This window comes from Papilio xuthus, unplaced genomic scaffold (genome assembly GCF_000836235.2).
Source record: "Papilio xuthus unplaced genomic scaffold, Pxut_1.1 DF828142.1, whole genome shotgun sequence".
Lineage (NCBI taxonomy): Eukaryota > Metazoa > Arthropoda > Insecta > Lepidoptera > Papilionidae > Papilio > Papilio xuthus.
This window is the reverse complement of record NW_013530507.1, coordinates 4,401,742-4,420,279: the sequence shown is the minus strand read 5'-3', so window position 1 is coordinate 4,420,279 and position 18,538 is coordinate 4,401,742.

Genomic DNA, 18,538 nt, shown 5'->3' with positions numbered 1-18,538 from the left:
CCACTAAATTACAAACTAAGCAACAAGACACAATTGTCAATTTACTGGTGAAACCACGGACCGGATGTGAAACTCGGAAGCCGGATATCATTCAGTCGCCGGAAGTGACGCTATCGACCATGGACGGGAAATAAATAGACAAAGGGAAGTAATAGATACAATATAGTAATAGATTGACTAGTTTAAAAATGAAAGAACTTTTAACAGTTTAATCCTATTTTGGTTTTGAAAAGTAACTTTCCTCATATCATTCTTTTGTTTTTGATGCTACACATAATTTAGATGTATTGAAAACTACAAAGAGAAAATCAGTACATTTATCGAGTGTAGAAGTGTCGAAATAATGCGAGAGTACGCTCGCTAAAATGCCAGCGGTATTCACAAGCCGCGAGCCACTTTATCACCTGAGCTGAGGTTTACGGCGGCATGCGGTAGGGGGCGCGGCGGTATGCGCGCGTGCTATAAACTTGTCTTTAATAATAGCGCACTTTCGCTGACATGGAAAATAGTTTACAAGCAGTCTGTGCTTACAGCTTCTGTTTATCTCCTCTTTATTACCCGATAGCGCCGCCACCTTTCTAATCTCACGAATAAAAAGTTTATACGATTTTTAGGGAGCCTTTTATGGTTTACACTCTGTGTAGACGGAATTAAAGTTTAAATGCTTAATGAGTTGTTTGTGAAGCGCTCGATTAAAAGTTTTTAAGATTGCTCGCAGAGTTTTCGTGGCGTCGCGGTTACTGGCAATGAGTTTGAGAGTTCGACGCCCTATCACTTACGATATTTTAATTGCATTTAAATTTAATGCTATTAAGATACTTCGTTTAATTAAACTGTTATTTACCTTACATAAATATAAAATAGCTAGCTACCTAAATCTTATCTTGTAAAGACGATTTTTAATACATCAAACACTATTACTTTATTTTTTCATGAAGTATTTTTTACGTAATTTTGAGGACTCCTTACAAATAAAATGCAGCAAACAAATGATCAGATTGAAACAATCATATGTAGTGGAAATAATCATTTTAAGATTTATAAAAATATTCCCCATTTTATGTACATGATAAGTTGAAAAAATCAATATAGATAAACCTTTGTTACATAAAAGCAAACGACAAAATATCTAAAACATTGGCAAAATGTGAAAAGTTACGAGTGGTGTGGCTCCAATATCGCGAAATAATAACAGCGGCGAATATCAGGAGTTTATTCGCTTGAAGTCAATAATCGCAGTTTCTAAGTCACTTAACGTAAACGAGTGGAGTGCGACGAAAGCCCCGACCACTCCACTTCGATACCAAACGAATACTCGTATTATATTGTCTACGCCTAGCCGGAACTCTTATTGTACAATAAAAATGTTATGAGCTAACTTTATTCAATGATCGTGGGTTATTGAAATCTTTGAATGTTTTCGAGATATATTAATGATAACATATTGTTTTTTAAAAAATGAATAAGAAAGTTATAGCGACGATTGCTTTCATAATTAGTGTAACAGCCTTAGAAAGTTCTTAACTTAATCGTAAAATAATTATTTAGTTATATTACATAATAATACTACTTTTTTTGAACTACTTCCTGTCTACGCCAGTAAAGACCAATGACCGCGTAGCAGTATCGTAGCATATGCGTAGCGCTTAATATCTGGCATTATTGTTGTTGTTGTTGTTTACAATTCTTGCAAAGAGTCAAGAATTGTAAATTAAATTTTAACATTGAGCAATATAGGCCTGTTACTAAATAAGTCAGGTACATACAGCGTTACACGTAGCCTCATCGTTGCGGATAAGCTTTAAATCCCAAATCAATGTCAAGGATTTAAAGTCTTTGAAACTTCAGGCGTCTGTTTCACTTTAAAGAGCTCCATGATCACGTATACACGGAGAATAACATAAGAGATTATTCAAAATGTTTTCTCTGGCGTTTTGAAGTTGAAAAAGATATTAATAATAAATATTAATAATAATTAAAAAGGTTAATATTATCGCTAAAAATATTAATCTGTTGCCAATCCTTTTAAACTATAAACCACAAAAATTGCGCTAAAAATATTATAATTGTTGTTTAGCTAAGGCAATATTATATTTAATAATATAAGATAAAGCTTCATAGGCCTATTAATAACCATATAAAAATCTAATTACCGGTCAAGAAGCAATAACACTTCACAGACACAAAATAAGCGAAACAAGCTTGTATCGATGCAATTCCCAAAAGGATACGCGCCTCTATTTTCCCGTCGGTGGGCAAAGTCAATATGTCGTCGGATCGGAGATGAGTTATTTTTCCATAATTCTGGCTGGAGCGTCGGCGGGCGGCGTACGGCGTACGGCGCGCCTCGAGAATTCCCAAATAAATAATAAATATGTCAGGTCGCGTGAGCTCAGACATGTGGAGGCATTGCTACCACAGAGTACTGCAAACTCGGTTATGTTTGTTTTCAGATTTAATATTCAACGAGATGGCTTTACTGTTTTAGTTGTGACAAAGTGCTTTGCATGCACGCATCGCGGTTTAATTTGAAGTCGCCAGTTAAACATTCGAAATGATATTTTTGCTTCAAGCTTTGCAAATGAAATGTTATGAAAATTTTTTTAGACATAAAAAATTGGTGCTCTTTGATTCTTGATAATTGAATTCTTGCAAAAATAAAAAGCCACCTGAAATCGCTGAAATAGCGAAGTGACCGTTGCCCATAGACATACGCAATTGCATATGCGTTGTCTACCTGTAATCGACGGAGGAAAGGATGCACAGGGAGAAAATACTTTCCCTTTCCATGCATCCTCTCATCCAGAAAGTCCACTTCTATTTCCCATCCTTTCCTTATTAGAAAAAGGATGGGAAGTGAAAGAGACACACGCACACTCATCAGACGAAACGCGGAATTGCTTCCACTTCACGCCTGTTTTCTGTGTGTTCGTTGTTACCGCATATATTATGTGTTTTAATTTGATTTATCTGAACACTTGGGTTCTCTGCATTCAAGGGTTGCTGTAACGTGAAATAGTTATCCTAATAGTTTGACGGGACGTGGCTGCGGTCTGCGCCTGTAGGGACATAACACCCGCTCAAAAACTTTTACATTTTCACATTTTATATTATTCCTTCAAACGTTCTCGGGATAGCGTTCATTAATAAAATATTGAGAGTAAAAGCGCGTTATAGAAAAAACAAACGGGTAAAGTGATAAGGGTTTTATTTGTTTCCAAAAGTTTTAATATACCTTTTACGTCAGAACTATTCTAAAGCTATCAAAAATAAGTAAAATAAATAAATAAGCCTCATTTGCCTCCATCAATTTACTGCTCGTGTGCTCTTCAGTTACAAAGTTATTTTCCATTTAATATTAAATTAATAAATATTTACAATTACAAAACAGGTTGTATGTTAAGCAGCTTAAAGCATTCCATGAGCTTATGCTTTGCGCATAAATCGCCTTACGCAACGTGACGTCGACGTCACGTGACCGGCGCCTGAATTCTAACTCTCGAATTTACAGAGCGGCCTCCAGTCTGCAAAGCCGCATTTCACTAGTCCCATTCACAGAGGATCGTTCTAAGTCCCCTCAAATCCGTGTTAATGGGTATTGTACCCTTTGAGTTCTATATTCTCTCTACATTTCTCTTATTTGTTATGTTGCATATAACATACGTTACTTCCATAGATTAATATGCGTTTTGCTAATAAATGCAATCGATGCCTTAAGCCCTATTTCTTATAATAAAATATTTCGTTTACACAATACCATTGTAGCTTTTACATATTCCTTATGATTGTTCACAATACTGGTTATAATTAATTTATTCATAAATTCATCAACGACTTTGGATGAATCTGACCAGCTGGCATAATTTTATACCAACAGCATTTTCTTACATATGTCTAGTAAAACTCTTAATTATTATATAATGCTTTACATATTTGTAACGATATTTTCAAATCATACATAAATCAAACATGACATTTTTATACATTTATCTATTGCTCTAAAGCATATTGGATCATTAAAAAAGCAACATCACAAATTTTTGTATTTCTATACAATCACATCTATCTACAAAATGTAAATAAATAAATCGATTCCGTAATTGATACATCGATATATTTTCCAATATTTGTAACATAAATCTACTCCAATCCTTTTTCTTTTTTAACGTCACTGAATAAACGAGTGTTAGTTATTACGACTGTAAAAAAAACTGAATATGTATAAAATGATATCCCTCAGAGCTTTATAAAATACTTGCCGTTTATCTGTAATTCCGATTTAGTCGTGTATCCGGTGCCGTAGGCGCGGGCTACAATTTGCACCGGACGCTGGCGCTACGGCGTAGCGTGTGCGCTTTCATTCGTACATGGACCATGTTGGTAGGTGCACGTGTGTTTAACAGCTGTCTGTGTTTTATACGATCACATTAGGTCGCCGGTCCGCCGGACAATTGCTGCCGTACGTCGCATGCACAAACTATCTGCGATTCCATTACACTAATTCCACTAACGGGACGTTCGTAGCACTTGTAAAATAACATCCACGAGTCGCCACGTTGCTATTGAATTATCGGTGGAAAGTTAAATGTTGACTTGAATTTCATAATTGTAATTACTTTATTCAAATACAACTGACAATTTAACCGGAGCAAACTTATCAATATATATTTTTAAGGACTAGTCCTGAAGTCGATAAGAATAGTTATTGTCAGACTGTTTTCTTAAGTCGCAAAACGCTTTTTGTACTTAATTGTGTCCACTGGATGCGGGCGGCACAGGACCGGGCATTGTGGCAATCCCCATCGATTGCTTACGTAGGCTTACGTCAGCAGTGGACGATGCAGACTGAATATTACGATGATGATATGTTTCCTAAGTAGCGTCTCTTATCTATTTAAAAACTTGCGTATAACACATATTATTCAAAACCTGCTCTATATAAAGTTAAATTACTTAAATAATGATACATTAAAGATAGTGACATAAAGTAGTATTATATATAAACGGAGAGAAACGAAGTGTGTTAGTCATAATACAAAGAATGGATAAAAGCGCTCTCACCCGAGAGCCAACAAGTTAGCTACAGATTAAGGGCTTACATTTTTCACGCTTTGGCTGTGAAAGTGCCTTTTAATACTGCGCCAAGTCTACTTTTAACAGATTTTTGAGTTTTTTAATTCTGGTAGAACAATAGGTTAATAGGTAAAATTGCAAACATTTGTAATGATTTTTCTTATACAAATGTGTATTTTTGGTCGCATGGGAAAAGAATTAAAGGTTGTCAACAGTTTTATAATTTGCTTCGGTGAGTTTGAAGCCTCAGTCCCATGGGACGGGACGACACACAAATTGTATCTTCACTGGTCGAAATGCCCTGAAACATGTCGCCCTCGCCCCAACATAATTACGAGTATTTTAATAGCATTATTTCGATGTTATTTTTTTCTTTCCTATTACAAATTTATGGAATCTACTTATAGTTAAAATGATACGAAATATATTAGTTCTAAATTATAGTTTAGTCAAATATAATATAAAGATCATTTCAGTAATTAAGGGCAGTTATTACTAATCAATTTTTTACAAGCCATTTAAATATAGAGTTTCGTCTTTTGAAATTCAATAATAAAAAAATACTAAAAGAAAGTAAAAGGTATTTGTAATTTGTTTACTTTATAATAATTTTCTTTAAAATTAAGAACGTATATTATATTCGGAAATACAAGGAAACATACGAAAACAATATCGTAGCTTAGCTCTGAATTTCGTCGTTTTGTGGTCGTGTGTACCGCTAATAGGGTATTATGAACTTCGACCAAGAACTCAAGGGCTGAGGGCTCTTGAGGGAACATCTTACGGGGAAGGGGGCTGAGGGAAGGGCAGGGGAGGTAAGCATCGAAGGTATCCCGCGGTAGCGAGGCGAGCGAGATTACAGATGGCAAGATAAGCTTCGAATTAGATACAACGAATTTTGTATGAAGTTTGTACGGATATAAAGTGTCTTGTTACCTGCTTTGAGAATAATATATTAAGTTTATTTCACACACAAGCTTTTAAGCACGCGATACGAAAGCGCGCCCTAATAATAGATAACTGAATATTATATGAGTATTTAGAACGGATTAGATTCAAAATTTAAGTATAGATTATAATTATAAAATGTTATTAATAGATAAAAAGTTTTGGAAACAATTACATCACGACACAGTTCAGAACTTTGTATATTTAAATTAAAATAAAACCTGACTTTAACATCGAAGATCAGATATTCTTGTAAGGACTGAGAAGTCAGAACAAAATTACTGGGTTTGGGGTCTGTATATCAGCGGCTTAGTGGGACACGCGGGGAACGATGCCTGGGGCGAGGGTTGCGGGTTGCGGGGTCTGGGGTGCACAAACACAAAAACATCCCGCCCCCGAGCTGTTCTTAAATCTCAATTAAGGTATAAAACCGTGTCTCGGGCCCGCACGTACACTGAATTAAATTAATGGCTTCACATATTGCAACTGTTGCGGCACGGCCTCAATTAATTGCTTCTTTTTTTCGTTCTTCCCTTATTTTTCGCTAAGGTTAAATGTTTTATTAGTAAGCGAATTTATTTAGGGTACAAGTTTCTTTGTCTAATTATTTGTACCCCACACGTGACATTGATTTATTCTCCTAAAACAAATATATTTAATTGCTTTTTTTAGCTTCTGCACGAATGACGTAATACCACGACCGCACAAAAGACTGGCGTGAATTCCTTGTTTCGTCTGATGAGTATGTGTGCGAAGGCCAAATACTAGTACTATTCCCCTTCCTACCCATTTCCTATAGGGAAAGGATAGATAAATGCATTTGAGTCGCAGAGTTGGAATGTATGGGAAGGGGAATTACACTCTTTATGCATTTCCTTACTCTGTCAATTAAATGTAAGCAATGCATCGACAATTTTTTGGAGATGGCCGCTTATTCACTCTATACTATAAAAAAACCTTAATTACTGGTCGCAAACATACGTTGCGCATCCAGATTGTTTATGATTTACTTAATATTGATTAAATAAATAATAATTTGGTAAAATGAAATACTGCATAGTTGAGCATCAGGTGCAAGTAATAAACCCAATTAGCGAGGCAGCCTCGGTGCGGCGCGGCGCCTTCTCGCTGACTCAATCGAGTTTGGAAGCCGCTTACATTACCCGAAATGACTTTATAATACAATATTGTATAACTCAAGTTTAACAAACTTAAACTATTTACGTAGTCGGCGGTTTCCCTGTTCCGCGCCGCGAGCGTGTTATATACAGTATACAAGATAAGCTACGTTTGAAGCCACCAAATCCGTAGAGCCGTCGCCATGGCAACGGGCCCTACGGTGAACAGTCAAAGCGGAAAGTGAAATAATGATGCAATGAAATATGGCATTTCGCTCGCGTATAGCGTACTAAACACGACACATATTTTTAAGATACAGAAGATGCGTCGACACCTTTTTAAGCGCCCTATGATATTCGCTCTTTCCTTTTTATCTTTGTCGTAGTCTGTTTTTAGGCCTTGAATATTTTATATTCAGAATATATCATGGCATATTTTCATTAAAAAAACGTATTTTTTTTAATGTTTGACAGTATACTAACTTACTATTTGTCTCGCGCGAAACTGTCCACGAGAAATTAAAAAAAAACTTAAATTGGAGCTTATGTGTTCTTTCAATCTATATCCTACATCCATGGTAAATTTCATGGAGATCTATGCAGTCGTTTATAGATATATTTTAGCAAACATCCATCTAAAAATTTGCATTTATAATATTAGTAAGATTTAAATTGTTTTACTGTATAATGTAAGAGACATTAGACGAAGCATGAGTAATAATATTACAACATATATGAGTATATAAGATGAATAGATATAGTATAGTAATGTTAGTAGTCTGTACGTCAGCATGTTGTTAGGTGCATGGTGGTATGCGACCGCATTCCGACCTGCATCTAGATATGGCGGAAATTAAGCGATTCATTACTCTACCTAATTTACAATGACGACACATAATACAACTGCTCTATAGATAAATAGATTGATATGTTATAATTATACTGGACAATTTATATACAAACTAAGAATGTTAGATAATTACATTCGCTATCTTTTGAAATGAGAAACGTAATATTAGGAATCTCGTTTAAAAATTTAATAATTTTTCGTTTTTTTTTTGTACACCAGTCAAATTAAATCTACTCGCATTAATGTAAGAAGTAGTTCTATTTAAATTAAAAACTCTTTAAAGCATTCTGTCGAAACTCAAGTTGTTAGATGTTAAAAATAACAATTCGAAGCATTCAATTAAGGGGTTAAAACGAATTGATTCGATTATTTTTATCTGACATATAAATTCGGGCATTCGTTTACATTTTCATAACGAATGTGCGCATTTAAAAAGCTCATTACGTGACGTCACGAAAGTGACATACGACTGGCCGAAGCCCACGAAAGATAATAACTTATTGATTTTCACATATTCTCACAAAGTCCAAGCTTATAAGTTGCCATGTGACCTGTTTTTGTTATCATATACGATAACTGTTTAGATAAATATTGGGGTTAGTGTTTGTACATAAAATTGTTCATGTTCCCGATTCATTTTACCTTAATTACAAATCAACTAATTTTAAATTTATTTTAATCGAATTCCTTATAACCATACGAACTGACAACCGTGGCGTGAGCTGTGTCCGCGCGAAATTAAAAAAAAACCTAATAAGTAGCCTATCCATACTTACAGACTATGTCTACATTCATGCCGAATTTCAGCGAAATCAGTTAAGCCGTTTCAGAGAAACATCCATCCATTCATTGAATCATACGCATTTATAATAATAGTGAGATAATAAAATATATTTTGGACTTTTAATTTGTTGCGCTACAGTATATGAAGTTACATAGTAACAGTTGATTAAATTTTAAGATTCTTTTATGGCCATAAAAGTATACTTGCATTGAAGAAACTGAATCATTTACACATGTGGAGTATCAGCTGTTGAGTTATTTGAAAATCGTTTTATTTTTACAGCCGATAAAAAAGGCTATAACACTCCATACATCGGTTACGTAGACGAATAGCGCAAGTGAAACGCATTAATTCGCGCACTGATTGTTCGGGTTTATTAGGACGAACTTTATTGCTTCGTGCGTGAGGAGTTTGGAAGCGAGCAGTACCGCTGCACGGATATTGTTCCACGTGACAATAAATAAGACGTAAAATTTTATTTTACAGCGTTAAACGAAAGAACCTAACGAAATTACATTCAATTACGGCGTCCCCGGCCGCGCATTCCGCGGCAGCAATAAAGGCTGCAAGCCGACGTTCCTAGCGTAAATTTTTCGGACATAAAACTCTGTAAAAGTGAAGTTAGTGGGATGTTGAGCTACAATAAATGTTTATAGAGGTGGGACGTGCCGCAGCAGGATTGTCCCGCGCCCACTCAATTAACTTTAGGCGGCGGCCTAAATAAAAAATTCTCTTCCGCAATGCCTCCTCATTCGCAAAGCAAACAGGAATAAGGCAAATTAAGTGAGCAAAATAAGGTTGCATTAAATTAGGTCACGGGACCAGAGTGAGACTTTGAAGGGCTCGTAACTTATGGAATTTAATAATAGCCTAAGTAATTCAGTTTTTTTCATCGCTGCAATAAATATCTGCATAGAATCCTGTAGTTATATTATTATAGTATAAAAAAATCCGCAATATTTTTTTAACTAAAAACTATTTATAATAATGATGCTTTTGGATAAATATGAAGGGAACAATAGATTTAAAACAATACTTTGTTTTCTAATCACCCACTTTGGTAAAACAAAAATGAAATGTTTCATAAACAATGATTAATTTGTACATTTAAAAAATATTTTATACAAAACAACTAATCAAGACCCCAATCGAAATAAAACAACTATAGTGAGTTTTCGATAATTTTCTGTATGTATGAATCTCATTTCACATAGCACAACAAATTATCCACTAACATAACTTTTCTTACCTTTCACAAAATCAGCGCTCCTCTCTTGCTTATTACGTAACATTACCCAAAGGACGTACGCGGAGCGAATACGACCCGCGGACATGTGTCATGTACCATTACATGCATTATGAATCATATATTTAAGCGGTTAAAGTTTATTTTTGCATGATACTCTTGAACGACATCGTAAGGCAAACGTTTCTTAAGGAGGATGGAAAAGGTGCTCTCACGGGGACGACTTTAGGCCTATTAATCCTTACGTGAAAATCTTGTCTAACTGTATTCGCTCGCGGCTCGGAAAGGCGGCGGGCAAATTAGAAAATCTCTTGGAGAATAATTTAAGAAGAGGTAGCGGTTGAAAGGTTAACTTCCTTCTATCTCGGTAGCAGCGTCGCACCGCGGGGCGCATTCGTGTCGTCGCGATCAAAGCGCTCGGCTGCTCATTTTCGGTCGTTTAATTTGTGAATGCAGTGACGTTGCAAATTGCCGGGAATTAGACGAAAGAACTTTGAAGTCGAGTGTTACAAATTAATACTCAATTTGTTTGCTTCAGTCAATCCGTTTATGAACAAAACCGCTTAAAGTTTAACGTTCTTTAGATGCGCAGCAGTTGTTTATAAATATAAAACATATTGATGATTTAAACCAAACAAATTAATGAAATAATTTAAAAATTACCATAGATATTTATAATATTTGTAAAAGTATGCTTAACTGATTATATTATGTAAATAATTAATATGCCAAATATAAGTCTTTATTTGCCAAGAACCAAGTACAAGCTCCATTTATCAAATAATCAGAAACCCTCAAAAGTATGTAGTTCCAACATTACATGTAGATAAGTAATTCAAGCCGCTCAACAGTTGAGCATCTGAGATTGCTCGTAGCGCCGCGCCGCTATCCAAACGTCTCAAACACAAGCGAAACTTCCCCCGCAAAAGTTCCTCCCGCGATCTCATATTTTCGTATTTTTCTTGCGAAGGACGTGGAGCATGAAACGTAAAATGTATTCCATAATTTTCGATACACTTACGAGATTAATTTCGAGTTAGTAAAGTGTAACAAAAATACTTGCTACCAAGTTTGTCGAGAAACTTGAGAACGATTAACAAATGTGCTGCCTTCTGTTAACATTTATGGGGAAGTGGGGGCAAATTAATAAAGTTTTTGATTGTAAGGCGAGATGTAACGGCGTCGCGAGCTTCGGGTATCTACTGTCCTACTAAAATATTGACACAAATCCCTAACTTATAAAATCGTGCTTACATCCCCGGTGTAGGCAATATGGGTTTTCCGTCATTTTGATGTAGGGCCCGGGGCGGCGCGGGAGTGGCCGGGTCCGCGCGGGTTGCGGAGGGACACCTGGCCTGTTGTGCGCCCCGCGTTTGTTTGCTGATCGATATTTGCCGGCTTTGTGACCGGCGGGAGGACCGCACTTATGTTACCTTATAATGCATTTCCGAGGAAACAAGTTTAGGTGATGCCACTCGTGGAAAGTGACTTTGAAGGCAAGATACTTCGCGTCTGATTTAAGTGACTTTCTGCCTACGATAGACGAGTGGGGTGATAGTATTAATACGGAATACGTGTAGTGGTTACCAAGATGAATAATACTTTAACAATAAAAAAAATAGCTCTTAATTTTTGTTTGTCACCTTTATTACGTTAAGTTTTAATAAAAATTAAACGCCACACTATCGAACTAAGTCTGATTCACTAAAATAAAAGATTCCCCGAAATTAATAACCAATAAACTCCGGAAAACATTCGTTGTGCATGAAACAATGCTTAATCCTCCATTTGTAGAGGGTCTGCGTGGAAATGGAAAAATATTTGTCTGGCCCGGGCCGTGCGACGAAGTGCATGTGCCTTATCTAAAAACACACATTGCATTTTATACTCTATCATAAGTGAATACAGTTGACAATTCTTTGAAAAACAAAATATTCTATTTAATATAGCCGTGCACGTACTATTTTATACAAAGGTTAAAACAAGCTTGAACGTGTGAAGTGTTATTTCCTTAAATCTCAGTTCAACTGTTTAGAGCAACATTTAACGGATGATTTTAAGCGTTTAACTTTAAATAAACCAGTTCTTGTATACCAAGATATTCAAATTTTAGAAAGAAAAAAAATATTTTAAATAATAACACGTCTTTAAAAACTAAGAAATTTTTCGAGTCATTGAAGTTTGAATTATAAGTAAGTGTTAGATATTAAGTTGTATTGGCGTGTTTTTTTTTAATATATATCATAAGGTGGCAAACGAGCGAGCGGCCACCTGAAATCGCTGAAATAGCGAAGTGACCGTTGCCCATAGACATACGCAATTGCATATGCGTTGCCTACCTTAAACCGAACTGTTTATATAAAATTTTATTTGTTTAAAACATGCATAAAATGTTGTTGATCGGAATCGATACAATATGCATATTAAGATAGCGACGCTTAAAGTTAGGCTGCCGTTACCGCGGATATGCATTTAGTGGTTCCTTGCAACTTTCCGAATAAACGTACCCACCACCCCGTCTGCGGCCGGCCTTATAAAGACATTATGCAAACATCGAGATCATAATATTATTAGGGTATAATAATAAGTTTTAGCATATGGTCCAAGTGAATTGAATTATTATTTTGAAATTAAATATTATAACAACGTAGCCAGAATATGAACGTTCATATTGTCGACAATTACGTATCATAATGATAAGATCTATCATATCAATTGTGTCTTTGATATTCATCCTCGGTTTCGGAGTTTAAAATGTCACTATAAACATATCGTCATCCCTGTCATTATCGTTGAAAAAAACAGAGATAACAATATATTTTAAAGGGGTCTGGTCTATTTTGGTCTCAGAAACCTACGATAAGTAACACCTTGCTAATAACCCGTACCAAGACGAAATCCCTTTTACAGGTAGATACCGATATTTATGTTATTTGTTTTAGCTAATCATAAAAATTTTCTTAATAAATGTACCCAAATAAGAATCGCTAGCTCCTATACTAAAGACGCAAGGCCCAGACGAGTTTAAATACCACTTTTACGCCGTGTACCCAGATCGAGTCTCCAGTACTATTCCAGTCGGATCGCTTTACACTGCTCAATCCTGTTTTAATGGAGCTGTTAGCTTTTATACGTAATGACCGTGTAAACTGGTAGCCGGATTCGATTGTAAACGCACGTTTAATGTCTATATTAACATTGATAATGTTTTAAATTAATGTTTTATTTTATTTATGTTAAATAAGTTGTCTTTTGTTCCAGTATCTATATATTTAGTGTATCGATTTCAATGATTCGATTCTTAACATCGATCCGATGATCATTTTAATCAGTTTGTTTTGAAATTCTTACAAGAATCAATTACACTCATAACGATATTTAATTTCAAATACTTTGGATAAGCACAAATGGTAATCTGCAAACAAATTTAAAGATATGTTTGAAGTTAACCAACCCACACTGAGCCAGCGTGGTTGGCTATTCCCTTGTCACCCTTGAGTTAAGATGGGCTTCGAGGTCATCATTGAGGACATGTAGTGAGCTGATGATGATGATGATGATGATGATGAAGCACAAGTGGTATTTCCATTAAAAAAAACAACATTAGTAGTAAATAATACTTTAAATTTAATTAATTGTCAGACAAGATTAAACGAAGTCGTATTTTAGTTTTATTAAAACAAACCGTTTAAACATCGCCGGCTCTTTGTTTGCACGAACGGAATATTAAAGTAGAAGAGTCGAATACACTCGAGACAAACCAAAAACGAAAAGTTGAACTTGTTGCGTTCAGAGAAAACTAATAAATGTTTGTCGCGGCGTCGCCGGCAGCGGCACGGTGCAGTGTCACATTAAAGTTGGCCATAAAATGAGCGTGCAATATCGAGTTAGCGACTCCCGCAGACCAACAAGACGCTAGCGGACTCCGCAAACTACTTAAATCTTGACGTTCTCGAAGAAACTTATGGACTACGGATTATAGTGGTGGCTTTCAATAGATAACGTAGGGGTGTGGACTTATAAGCGATCTATTTTGACACTTACAAAACAGTAGTGGATATTTTTGTTTGCAAACCAAGACAATATTTTTAAGTGTCACCTATTTGAAACCAGTACCGCTTGGAAAATAGACTTTAAAATATTGAGCTAATAAACAGGTAATAAGTAAGATGTAGATGAGTTCCCTACAGCTAGAGTAGGAAAAATAATTAAGTAAATTAGAGGACATAAAGAAATGGAAATGGTCACCAGATAACACATGCTAGTATTCCCGTTGTTATATTTATTTACTGGAACTATCATAATCCAATAAATATTGAAAATTTTATTTATTTCGCTTGGTAACTGAAAATAAAACATGTTCAAATTGTTGTAAATTTGTGCAAGATGTGAAGAGCTAGCAAAGCGGTGCCGGGAAACACTATTCACATTCAAATTGCTGGAAAGAAGCCACCTGTTGGCTGTTGCTGCCAGCACGGGCCGCGAATGTTCTCCAAAAAGATTTTATTGGTGGAAAACGGTTGGCTTCCGACGACAGATGTTTTGCGGAGAGATTTGCTCCCGACTCACAGGAAACTTGTTTGTGTCCATTGTCTCGAACTACAATGAATATTGGAACGTATCTCATATATCTTATAGTTTACTATCGCATGTTTCTTTCAGTTAACTTTAACTTTATGGTGAAAATCTTTTGTTGGAAAATATCTACTTAATTTACTTCAGCATGGACACTTAAGTGTAACGATTATTATACTTAGAGATGAGATTGTGGTTGTACTATTACGTGTATTCTCAAGCAATATTATATTTAAGTTATTTTATTAAGTAAGCATATAATACATAAGGGACAATTATCAATACTTCTGTAATTACTTCCGGTCATAACGTACATAGAAAACAAGCATGTTTTATTAAACATAAATGTTTTATAAAAAACCTATGTACTGTATTCTGTACATAGGTTTTTGCAACGTCTTTTTACATATACATAAATGACATCAATGAAAAAAAATTGGGAAAGTAGCCTAACCAAACAATCTGTTTTATGTAACAATATTTTAGTGAGAAATAACATTAAAGTAAAAAGTCCAAAGCAAACGGAAGCGAGCAGTGTAATTGATACGTCCAATGAACACAAAGCTCGACCCCGTAAGCCGCGCCGCGCTCGAGCCTCGCACGGACCAATTACCTAAAACACACAAGCAGTTAACCTCAAATTTCACTAATGAAAATTTTCCATACAAGTTCGAACCGCAAGGGCGCGCCTTATCGTTTATCTGAGGCTTATTGCCTTTCGCCAGTCGGTAATTAACGTACGTGCCTTGGCGAGTTGCTTCCACGAACGAGTCCCGCGACTCACCTATTGTCAACTCAATATGCTCGCCTCGTACTTGCGTGGACATTGTTAAAAGTACGTTTGTTACCCCCAGGGCTGTCAAATAAAAAAGGAAACTCGGACAACAAAACGTTTTATTAGCTACGTTATCACTGAATCTTTATTAGGTTACAATGCGATTGTGTTTATTACATCGAGCTACACCGCTCGCCGCTACGTCGGGAAGCGAACCCACAAACAAATGTGGAGGGAATTTATGTCGGCGTTGCTCGCCGCCGCGCCGGTCGCCTGTATCGATGTCGTTTGCATCTGAAATCTTTCGAGGTACCGTATTAGAGAGGGGAATCGGCCGGGATCTTAATTTATCGAAGTTTTTATGGTTTAATTAACGGAATTCACTTAGGCAAGGGGCGAGGGGCGAGGCGCAAGGGGCGTCGCGCTGTCGCCGGCGCGGTTAGCGCTTTATTTTATACTAATAGATGTCCTCCCGGGCCGCGCTATAATTAGCACCGGAACGCCATTGAAAGTTTTAATTGAAAAAGCCTTTGTGCAGTTTTATAGTCTGTGAACAATTTTAGAGTGTATTTTAGGCGGGTGCGTCGTTCAGGGCCGACACGGCGCGCTTTGTCCCGCCGACAGCGATGACTAGCCGAAATTCTCACTCCATCATTACATTAACCGACAGACACACTTTCCTGCTTCAATGATTTTGAATACGATACTGCTTTAAACTAAACCTAACATTAGGTATGTTAGATAAAAATTTGTAGGCCTTAAATATAAATTATAATTTTTTTTTAAACAAGATTTATTTGCTGATGGTACCGGCACCGAAAAGGTTTATTAAACATAATTGTCATAAAATAATTCATCTTATTTACGCTCTTGTATAATCAATTCTAAATTAATTCACCCTTTCGAAAATTACAAATTCGGAAGTGTGTAGCCTCTTGCCCAATTATTACAACGTTTATTCTTTACGACGTAAACAGATCCCTGTTTATTAGGGTTCATTATTAGAATTAATTTGTTTGTGTTATGTTCGGGTCGCGTTCGGATCGGAGAAGGAATGGATCAAACCGCGCGTGAACCTGTTTTGATATTTAAATGAGGGCTTGATTGTAGCTATTCACTACCGCAGAGGGCAGGCGCGTGCAGACAATACTATATCTCTTTTTAACATTAAGACGGGGCGGATTACATTCATTGTTTTAATATTTTAGCAAAACAAAAAGTATGTATCGTCTTTCTTATTCTGTATTTATATGTTTAATTATATAGTTCACATCTTAATATCTTAACTCATAGACGCCAGACACCTGTTAATAACAATTTTGTGTCGCATGAAATTGTATCTATAACTATAATAAAGTTTCAAATATATCTAAAGTTTGCATGAACCTTCTTTATCTAGTGGGTTCTTAAATACGGCAATATTTATAATATTATCCTCCGTAAAGTAACACAATTACAATTAATTTGTGAATAATGTTATCAACTTACCTGGAAAATCTCAATAAGAAAACTCTCAAATTTGAATTATTAGGGCTGCGAGAAAAGTACACGGGCAATATCGGCGGTGAAACAATGAGACTTTAAGCCAAAATTGGGGCAATGAGGCGGGCAAGAGCATTGTTACAGAATTAACAGGGCCACTTTATTAAGGTCCGCCTCCGTAACAATAGAATCGCTAATTATTAATTAGGGTACCGTAACACGGAGCGGGAGATCGAGCGCGGGTTCCGATTACGAAGCCAATAGCACAAGTGTCGCGGTGTCATGCGATCCCTTTGCCTTCCTAACTCCTACCGTTTTCCTCCCGCGTAGAGGCCTACGCTGCTACGATATCGAGATCATTACAAGGTATTTATTGTAGCGGCACAAGAAAACTTTATTGAATTATTAAGTTTATTTGATTTTCCTATTGTATTTAAATAAAAAAAACATATAGATAATATTATGTTTATTGATTTCAAATTGTTTTGCATGGTTATAAAAACATTTTGCTCAATAGATTTTCTTCTGTCCTAAAAATCAGATATAGTCTTTACGTCACTTAACTTAAGTCACTATAACTAAGGACCCAAACAATTTTATTAATAGAATAAAATCGGGGGAATACATGATACTAAAAAGAGTGCGTAACGCAACGTATCGAGTACAAGTCTTTACAAAAGGCAACCCATCGCACGGCGCCGGCCGTGTTCGCATCTCGACATGTTTTTAATAAAAGCCAGATTAAGGATTCGCCTCGACGCTTACATTATAGAACGGGCAAAGAATGTCATATAAGATGTAACTCGCTTGGATACATTTCACACCTCGCTTCACGCTTTACCTAAATCTGTTGTCATTTCGTCACGATCCCCTGGAAATAGGGGTAGGAATCCCTCGGATAGTCGCGAGATATTTGGAGCTATTTCTCACACGAGTGCCCCCCGCGTCCCGCCCTGCGCCACTCCACTGGCCCTCGCCACTTCCGGCAACTTCATCGCTTTAATATTTCAACATGCAGAAAGAGAAGTTGTGTTTGTTATCCAAGCCGCTTTAAAATTCGAGGAGTCGTCGACAAATAGTCGTTTACCTTTGAAAAATTTACAGTCGGATCAAAACATTTCCTTAAATATGTTTGCGTGAACAAGTCTAGTTGTGAGGTAAACAAATTGTTAAAGTCGCTTGAACGTAATTCTTTACTACATGATTATACAAATAATTGTGTATTATACTAAAAACCTACACACGTACTAGTATTAAGCCTTGTTATCATTGTTTCGTTGGTAAACAAAGGTATTTTATCTTAAATTTACTCATCTGAAATTTGTTTATGAAAATAAAATTGAGGTTGAATATGGTGTAAATAAAGGTAAAAGAAGGTTTGGTGAAGTTGCTCAAAGCATCGGTCAATAAGACGGGTGCGAGCGGGCGACATAGCAGAGAGCTACGCCGCGTAGCTCCACCGACGTACGTTCTATTAACAAAGAGCTGAGCGGCACCGCGCCATTTGTGTTTTTCCGAGCAGACAAATCGCCAACAATAAAACTCGAGCCTCCTCCACAATGGCCGCTCGCATGGCCTGCTTTTAATTTGCCGAACGTATATCGGATCGCGCAACCCGACGGGATCGCTTAAAAACACTCTCCGAGAATACTTTCTGTTTCAATGTCGCGTCATACCAATGTTTGTA